At 34.8% G+C, this 9,983-nt stretch overlaps 1 pseudogene; it reads left to right on the top strand.

Annotated features, from left to right (window-relative positions):
- Positions 1–242: 242 nt before the first annotated feature.
- LOC132170037 (cysteine-rich receptor-like protein kinase 29) lies at positions 243–4,431 on the top strand (annotated as a pseudogene).
- Positions 4,432–9,983: the final 5,552 nt, after the last annotated feature.

Below are 9,983 nucleotides of genomic sequence, written 5' to 3'. Positions count from 1 at the left end.
AAAAATAAATTTAATTGCATGTACTTTTTGCCAACTACTTCCTAAGGCAAAAAGCCATTCGAAATTTTCTATATCGTGGACTTTGGTGTTTGCCACCTGAAATATTGAATATAGAAGCAGTATAAGTTTCCGATAAAGTCCATCGTTCCTTTCCTCCATAACAATTTCCGGAATGATGATCATATAGATTCCGAGATTGAAACTTCCCAAACGTACTGCAAAGAGGAACATCAACGAAGATCATGTGTTGTTCAAGACTAGTTTTATCTTTCTGTTTCATTCTCTTCCATGCTGTTGCTCTCACGTTTGCCCAAGACCCTTACTTCTGCTTTGAAACTGGTAACTACACAAGTAACAGTACCTACAAGGCAAACCTCAACACCCTCCTGGCCTCCATGTCTTCCAACACCGAAATAGATTACGGGTTCTACAATTTCTCCGCCGGAGAAGGCTCTGAAAAAGCCAACGCGATTGCACTTTGTAGAGGAGATATCTCTACGGAGGAATGCCGAAGTTGTGTCAACAAGTCAAGTCACGATCTCTTACACTATTGTCCCAACCAGAAGGAGGCAATCATATGGTTCACAACATGTATGGTGAGATATTCGAACAAACTCATATTTGGTGTTATGGAAGATAGCCCTTTATCTGCCTATTACAACACAAAGAACGTGTCCGACGTAGAAGGGTTCAACAAGGTGCTAAAACCCTTGTTAGATAGGCTAAGAATCAGCGCTGCATCAGGAAGTTCTACTCGCAAGTTTGCTGTGGGAAGCGCCGCTGCCCCAGATTTTGAAACAATACATGCACTTTTGATGTGCACCCCTGATTTGGACGAGCTGGAATGCAGCAACTGCCTGAGGAAGGCAGCGGAATATATTCCAAAATGTTGTGATGGAAAGCAGGGAGGGAGATATATAGCACCCAGCTGTGATTTAAGGTACGAGGTATACAGTTTCTATGACCCTGCAGCTGAGACGACATCTTCAGAAGGTATAGTAGTACTATTCATGCTTCACGCTTTAGAAGAAAAGTTTATCTTATTTTTTCAGTAACCTCCCAATTATAAATATGTTCTATATGCCCCCTGCTTTTACCAATATCCATGACATGCGATATATGTTTGATAGTATAATAGGTAGATTCATTGTTCCTTTTTTTGTTTTTGTTTTTGTTTTTGTTTTTTTTTTTTTTTTTTGCACTGGGTTAATTATTTTCATATATAGGAAAACACATGCATATAATAAACAAGGAGTTGGATCAATGTTTCAAAACACTTTTACAAGATTATGGATCTCTTATGTTCACGAGGTGTTTGATCATATAAGTCATTGATCTTATACACCAAAATTGCCTATGGCCTATACTATAGTATAGGCCATAGGCCCATTTGGTTATACTATATATACACCAAAATGGCCTATACTATTTAGCCCCATTTGGTTATCTGTTAGCTTAATCTAAAGTCCTAAGTCAAGTAGTCAATGGGTTCGGGTCAAATAATTATGCCATATCAACTATTCACTCATGTCATTACTATGTGTATTATCTAACATCCACTTCTATTCCTACTGCTTCTTAGAGTATTGATTAAATGATTAAATTTATTATTTCTTATCAATTTTAATTTTTAAAATAAATGGTGATTTAACATATAAAGTATCAAAACAAAAGTCTTGAATTCAAATCTTGTCTCCATAACTCACTTTCCATTTCAATTAAGCATTTTATGTGTTGGACTTCACTTATTAATTACGATAAGTTTTTCCCGATATCCATTGGAAGAAATGTTGTAATAAAAGCAGAGTTGTGGTGTTTGCAGGAAAGGAACGTCACTCATCTAAAACTGCAGTCATTATAGCTGTGCCTACTGTTGTTCCTGTTTTACTAATCATTTGTATCTACACCTTCTATTTAAGAGTGAGAAAGCCAAGGGAGAAAGATGAACGTAAGTCAGAAATTGGTCTATCTTTCCTTGTTGCTAACCATATCATTTCTATAAGTAAGAAAAAATGCCACATGCATTCAGACAATTTGTGCTGTAGTTGATGTATATGCTAGTACTTTACGTACTAAGGGATACTTGTGTAAATAAGTAATTGCATATTTAGGGTTAATTTTTGCCTCTTTTAGAATATGACATAATTTGGGATTGTCTATTACTTTAAAATAAAATAGATACCATGCATTTAGTAGACATTAAATCAGTTTTTTTTTTTTTTTTTTTTTTTTTTTTTTTTTTTTCTAGAAATTATGGAACTAATTGTAAAGATATGAGTTTTCTTTGTGATCACTTCTCAAACAAAAACGAACAGTATTACATTAGAAGACAATTTTTGTAGCATTTGCAGTTTGGAAGAAAGAATTTCAAAAGTCATTTCTGTTGAGCCCGTTGTTGATGTAAAATATTGTATGAACAAATCAAATAGCAATTGCATTACTCTTTCTTGGGCAATTAATGCACAAATCTAATTCAGATGTATTGACTTGCTCATATGAAGCAGTGGATGAAATGAGTAATGCTGAATCATTGCAAATCAAGTTCAGCATGATTAAAGTTGCAACGGAGAACTTTTCTACTGCAAATAAGCTTGGAGAAGGTGGATTTGGTGTTGTTTACAAGGTAATGTGACGTTATGAATGGAAGAGCATATCATCTTTAATAAGATGTTAAGTCTAAAATTATGAATTCATGAGAGTTGCATACGATATATCACGAGATATTTGATTTTTTCAGGGTAGATTTTCAAATGGACAAGAAATAGCTGTTAAAAGATTATCTAGCGGATCAGGGCAAGGAGATCTAGAATTTATGAATGAAGTCCAATTAGTGGTTAGGCTTCAGCACCGAAATCTGGTAAAGCTCTTAGGGTTTTGCTTGAAAGGAAGTGAGAGGCTTTTGGTCTATGAGTTTGTACCTAATGCAAGCCTTGATCACTTCATATTTGGTATGGTTGCACTTCAACTTAAATATTAGATTTTATTCAATTCACAATAATTTCTTTCTAATTGAAGCATCTAGTCTTCAATACATATATATGCGCTCTTAATTAATAAAAAAGCATGCTTGCATGAATTTGTAGATCCAATCAAGCGTGCCCAAATATTGAATTGGGATAGGCGGTACAAAATTATAGAGGGAATTGCTCGAGGGCTTCTTTATCTTCATGAAGATTCTCGATTTCGTATTATTCACCGGGATCTCAAAGCTAGCAATATTCTGTTAGATGCAGATATGAATCCTAAGATTTCCGATTTTGGCACAGCAAGATTGTTAGATCAAACTCAAGGCAATACAAAGAAAATCATTGGAACCTAGTAAGTATATTAACATTGGTTAGAGGTAATAACTAGAATACACTACACTTTTATCCCTTTTTGCTTATGTGACACTGCTAAGCAATCATTTGTTAAAAGAATAATGTTAAATACTACACCCTTATTCTACTATGTTAATGTGATAGTGATCCAAGAGCTTATGGGCATTGTCATATCAGCTTAATGGAATAGGGGTATAGAATGTAGTATTACTCTCGTTAATATATATATATATATATATATATATCCAATGGGTGACTAAAATAAGTGAGACATTAGGAAAGTAAGATAGAAGGTTGAATAAAAGTGTAGTGTATATATTACTCATAAAGTAATACTATGAGTTATTTGTGTCATAGAAACAATATGGAAAAAATCCTAAGAATTCAATGAATTTTAGCACATATGAAAAAGCTTTGATAGAATTCTAATTAAACTAATATTATTGATGTCTACATGCAGTGGATACATGGCTCCGGAGTATGCAATGCGTGGATACTTTTCAGTAAAGTCCGATGTATTTAGTTTTGGGGTTTTAGTTTTGGAGATAATAAGTGGGCAAAAAAATAGTTCTTTTGCTGAAGGAGAAAATGTAGAAGGCCTTCTAAGCTTTGTAAGTGTAATTATCTTTGTCTACATTTATTTTTCAAACTGTGGCTAGTGATGCAAATGATATTGTCATTGTCTTTTCTTTTCAAATGATATTGCCAATGTAAAAGAGTAGTCTCTCCTATATAATGTCTAGTCATTTAAATTATCTTTGCAGGCATGGAAAAATTGGAGGGAGGGGACAGTTTCAAATCTTGTAGATCCCACATTGAGCTCCAGTTCAACAGCTGAAATAATGAAATGCATTCACATTGGGTTACTATGTGTTCAAGAAAATGTTGCTAAGAGACCAACAATTGCTTCAGTCGTTCTCATGCTTAGTAGCTACTCCCTCACTCTATCAGTCCCAACAAAACCCGCATTTCTCATGTACAGCAGCACTAGACCAGACATATCATCCCAATCGCAAAATAGCTTAGAGGTTACAGAATCAGATCCGTTAGTGTTAGCTCTGTCCCAGCCTTGATAAATGAGGCTTCAATTATTGAAATATATGCTTACTAGCATTTGATGGAAGAAATGTTTTACAATTTTTGTTTTGAAATACAAAAATACTACCTACGCTTCTTTTTTATTTTTTTATTTTTTATTTTTATTTTTTAAGAGTTCTATTTTGAAGATGATAAAATAGAATGAGTTATCAATGATATTGTGTTATTTTCCTTCTTCATAGCCACATTTCATTAATTTAAATAGGAAATTCTTTATTTTTTTTCTTGGCTCTTTTCTCTCTCTTTTTTTTTTTGTACCCATTCCGCACCAAAACTCTCCCTCTCAAACCCACCAATCACCCTATCAGTCTAGTTTGTTTTGAGTACACATGTTTGCGTCAAGTCTTACATTGAAGAAAAAAAATACAAATTAAAGTGTGTAGTTAATATATATAACTGGAACCAAACTCATTAGCTTAAGCTTTTGAGTTAAAGTGATATTTTAACATGTATATTAATATGCTCTTGATGGACTTCTTAAGCGATTCTTTCTACAACAAATTGGTATCAGAGCTTATGGACATAATAGTTTTAACTTTTGGCGCATCAAGATGCATGTTTTGTGACGACAACAAGGCTTGGTGAATATTTTCTATTGTGTCATCACCAAAGGAAGAAATTATGAACTTGAAGAAAAAGCCTATAGTGCGATTTAATTTGTTGTCTCTTTCACATGGAGTCTTAAAAGAAGTCATCGATAAAGAAACTATCACTAGTCTTTGGAAGAAGTATGAAAATTTGTACACAAAGAATTCACTCACTAACCGAGTATCTTTGAATATGTTGTATATGCACTTATGAAGTTTGTGTCCCACATTAAAAAAGTACAAATAACAAGAGTGATTAATATACCTAAGTGGACCCAAGCCCATTAGCTTAAGCTTTTGAGCTAGAAGTGGTGTCCTAATATGTATATTAATTTACTCTAGCTTGTTTGACTCCCCTTGGTATCAGAGCTCAGGTTCGAGAAATCCAATTGATGACAAATATGGCGAGTACTAAGTTTGAAATGGAGAAGTTTAATAGGAAGAATATAATTTCTCTCTTTGGCAGAAAAGGGCGAATAAACCCGAGAAGATGGAGAATGATATTTGGAAAGAGATGGATGCGAAAGCTGCCAATGCGATCCGTGTATATGACGAAGATTTGTTGGAACACCTGACAAGTTCAACATGTTGAATACATAGTTGCTGAATTTTGCAGTAAAGATTGGAGAAGAAGATAAAGCGATACTTCTGTTGGCATTGCTTCCCCCTTCTTATGATCACATGTTTATGACCTTGTTATATGGGAAAGAGACTCTGGTATTTGAAGAGGTGACATGATCTTTTTTGTCACATGAGACGTAGAGAAAGCCTGTCAATGATCAGGCTGATGGGCTGGTGGCACGGTTTGAGCCAAAACGTGGAAAAGATAAGTTTCAGGGGAATGGCAGAGGGAAGTAGTCTCGGTCTATATCACGATTGGCACAAGGTGGAGGATCTCGGTTCAGATGCAAAAGATGTGGAGTGCTATTATTGTCACAAGAAATGGCAAAACAGAGAGAACACACCTAGTGTGCGCGCATTAGAGAAAACAGCCCACAACAAGTCTTGTTATCATTATCAGTATTGCAATGCCGTACCGCACGTAGAGAAAAAGAAGAGTTTACTCTTTAGTTGGTTTTTTCTCTCTTTTTGTTATTTTTCTCTTTTGAGTGAGAGTGAGACTTGGGTGTATTGGGGATTTGGGTTTTGTGTGATTTTCTTTTTGCTATTGTTTGTACTCCATATTTTGTTAGTGAATTTCTTCTGGGTCGTCTCTGCCAATGAATGTAGGCTTGTTAAGCCAAACTACTTTAATCTTGGTGCCTTATGTAATTGATCTATTTTCTTTTCTGCTTCTTTGGGATCTAGTATTTTAATTCTGTGCACAACAAAATCAATGATTATATACCTGGCCTAAAGATGAAGGGATGTATGCCACTTTGATATCATCTTGATGAATTTAATAAAATTATTTTTCATTTGAAAAATATTGATATTAAAGTTGATGATGAGGATCAAACCTCGATTTTACCTTTTTGTATTGGATAAGGAGAAAATTCTTCCATGCATGACCTCATCAGACTAGTAAAAAACTTATTACAGCATGATTAATTCCTTAATTTTGCATTTCTTCTCATTAGAATACTAGCAGTAGATTTCTTTTGATTTTTCATTAGTTTATAGCATAAATATACTTTTTGCTTCCCTACGAAAATATATTTCACAATAACTTCCCTTATCTTTCCTTATACCATTAAAATATTATTTTTTTTACAAAATTCAAATTCCCTACCTACCCTCACTTTTTTCACAAAATTCCAACAAAATCTCTAATTAAAAACAAAAAGATGAAGGATGAAACAGGAAAGAGAAATGTTTATATTAAAATAATGTATAGGAAACCACTTTTGGTTTCCATACACATTAGAAAATACTGTAGCAACCCTTGAGGATTGGTTAAATGTAGGAAATCTAATGTGAGTAAGTTTTGCAATTTTTTTAAAATTTTTCCTAAACATAATTAAAGAAAAAAATGACATATCAAATATCTGCTGCTAGTGCTCTTATTCAGTCTTATGATTTCCTCTTCAAAACTAATGGCGCAGCCACGCAGGGAGTCCTCCTGCTCCCCCATCAAATGTTTCTTTAGCTTTAAAAAAGAAAGTGCATCATGTGTATGCTTTAGGTACGCAACCAGTTTCGGAGCCAATGAAACGTGAAACATGAGTGTAAACACAAAAGGGTCAAAGTCGATCGACTCGTCATTATTGAACGAGGAAGGAAATCAAAGTGGCCAAAAAAAAAAAGTAAATAAAACTCCTTTAGTCAAAAAGGAAAGCATAGAGATTAAGGAAGAAGACTCTCTAGTTGATCATTAATATTAAATTAATTTTAAGAATTTGAATATCTTCCAAATGCTAAAAATAGTCTGCACTTTTGGATTCCCTTGGTGGGCCTTTGATTAACCAATCAAAATGGCTAATTAAGAGGGAAGCATGGCCTGTATGGGCAGCGTCGATCCGGCCATGACAGTTTAATTAGGATATGTTGTATTTACACTATAAGTGAAGATAGCTGACTTCATATATATATATATATATATATATATATATATATATATATATATATATATTCCAATCTTGCTGCTAATTCTTTGAATTAGTGAATAATCCCCAAGATTTGCCCCGGTAATAATGCGCCGACGTTTTAGTCGGCTACGTACTTGAAAAGGATGTGAGGAAAATATTTTTCTTTTCTCAAAAAAAAATAACCCCAATAAAATAACGCTTGCAATTTGCAATGTACGAACACATGCATGCACCGGTCCCCCAAAAACAAAAAGAAAAGAGTTTTGATTGCATAATTTCTACTGGTTAATATTATAACAAGGGAGCTAGCAGAGAGAATATTTGTTCGGAACCAATTATTTTCTGCAATTAATTACGTGCAAGCATGCGTTTTACTGTAGATTTCTCTTCCAATATCAAATCCATGTTTCCCAATGGAATTCTATGAATTTAAGCAACATTAATGTACACAATTATTCAATTAAACGTAAGGGGATTTGTATCTTGTGCCATCACACGAGGCATTTACAAGCTGAAGATGCCACATATCTCTAATTACTCATGAGGTTCCTTATCTTATGTCAACATATTCTAAAAAGTTTATCTTTTGGAGAAATTTCAGTTGTACGTCCCCTCTAAATTATCAAACATTTTTTAATGTCTCATAAACTATGAAAATTTGCAATGTGTGGGGATTTTGATTTTTTTTAACCCCTTTAAATCACCCCTTAGGGTTTAATTTTTCATTAACTTAAATGACTAGCATATAAAATTTAATTAACTCAAATGATAAAATCTTAACAATAATTAATTAACTAATAATTATAATGAATTTACAAAAATCAAAGTCTCGAAATTTAATTTATATAAGGACTAGATACATTAATTGAACAGCTCATGAATTCTTTGAAAAATATGAATCAAGTTTTAACATATTATCTACTTAATTAGTGACAAGATTGAGCTCAATTGACATGTGTTTGAAACAAAATTAAATGAACTAAGTTTGAACATTTAATAGTTTTCGACTCAATTACAGCCTTGCTCGCTAAATTGAACTTAAGACTTTAATTTTAAACGAAGAGAGATAATGATCCGTAGTTATCGATCTAATTAGAAGTCACTCAAATCACTCATATAGACAAAATGATTGAGAAGGCAATAACGTTTGTTTCGGCGTAAAATATTTTCTATTTCCAGGGAAGTCATTTTACAAGAAAATGTTTTACGATCCAAACATTTTCCAGCGTTTGGCGCGCGCTCAGAAAATCACAATTTTTTTAAAAAAATTATATTAAAATATAAATTATGAAAATATCCCAACTAAGTCTTAGAGGTGTCCGAACCGAATCCCACTAGGAACCCATTGGGACTTACCCGGGACTCACCCGGACCCCGCCTAGACCCTATCAGGACCACTTTGGGATCAGCCCGAGACCCTGGCAGGACCCGTCCAAGACCCAACATGGACATTTTAGTAATTTAGTGTTCAATATGATTTTGTGTACACACCAAATACCGAAAACTGTTTTCCAAGAAGATGTTTTCCAAGAAAATGTTTTTTGGTGACATTTTTCTACGTCGGAGACCCAATCGGGACCCGCTTGATTTTCCGTACATGCAAAATACCGGAAAATGTTTTCCGCCGAAAATATTTTCCGACGAGTCCCGGACAGGTCCTGGATGAGTCTCAGTCAAGTCTCAGGCGGGTCCTGAGTGAGTCCTGGTCAAGTCCTGATCAAGTTTCGGGCGAGTCCCGGGCAGGTTATGGTGGGGTCCTAGGCAGGTCCCGGGCGGGTCCAAGGTAGGTCCCAGGCGAGTCTCGCACAGTTCCGGTTAGGTCCTAGTCAAGTCTCGGGCAGGTCCAATCGAGTCACGGTCAAGTCTTGGGTAGGTCCTGGCGGGGTCCCGGCTGGTTCTGGGTAGGTCCTGGGCGAGTCCCGGTCATGTCCTATCTAGTGGGGTCTTGGGCGAGTCTTAGTAGGGTCCGTCAATTTGAGAATGAGATTATCAAAGTCGAAAAATGGTTTACAGTTTTTAAAATAATAAACCATTTTAAACCGAAAACCATTTTCCGAAAATTAAAGAAGAATTTTCGGCCAAAGGAAAAATATTTTTTGTTGACTATTTTTTTACGTTACACCAAACACCTGAAAATACGGAAAACATTTTCCGTAAATCATTTTACGGCGAAACAAACAGAACCTAAAAGGTAATTGAATTGCCAATTCAATGTATGCAGCCAATCGCGGCCTACCGCACCAACTGATCCACTTGCCTTGCTTTACATAAAGAAATAAGCCAAAGTTGAATATTTTAAAGTTATTGGATTTGTCTCAGATAATAAACATTGGCTTCTTGGAAAATAGTGGGAAGTTGCAGCTCCTGCAACTTAATTTGTCATTATTTTACTCCTTAGCATATATAGGTTAAAATCTTCCCATTGCAGAGAAAACACAAGGACACTGAGA

Source organism: Corylus avellana, chromosome 1, assembly GCF_965113065.1.
Source record: "Corylus avellana chromosome 1, dhCorAvel1.hap1.2, whole genome shotgun sequence".
NCBI lineage: Eukaryota > Viridiplantae > Streptophyta > Magnoliopsida > Fagales > Betulaceae > Corylus > Corylus avellana.
The sequence above is the reverse complement of the archived record's forward strand: the minus strand, read 5'-3'. Positions and strand labels throughout refer to the sequence as shown.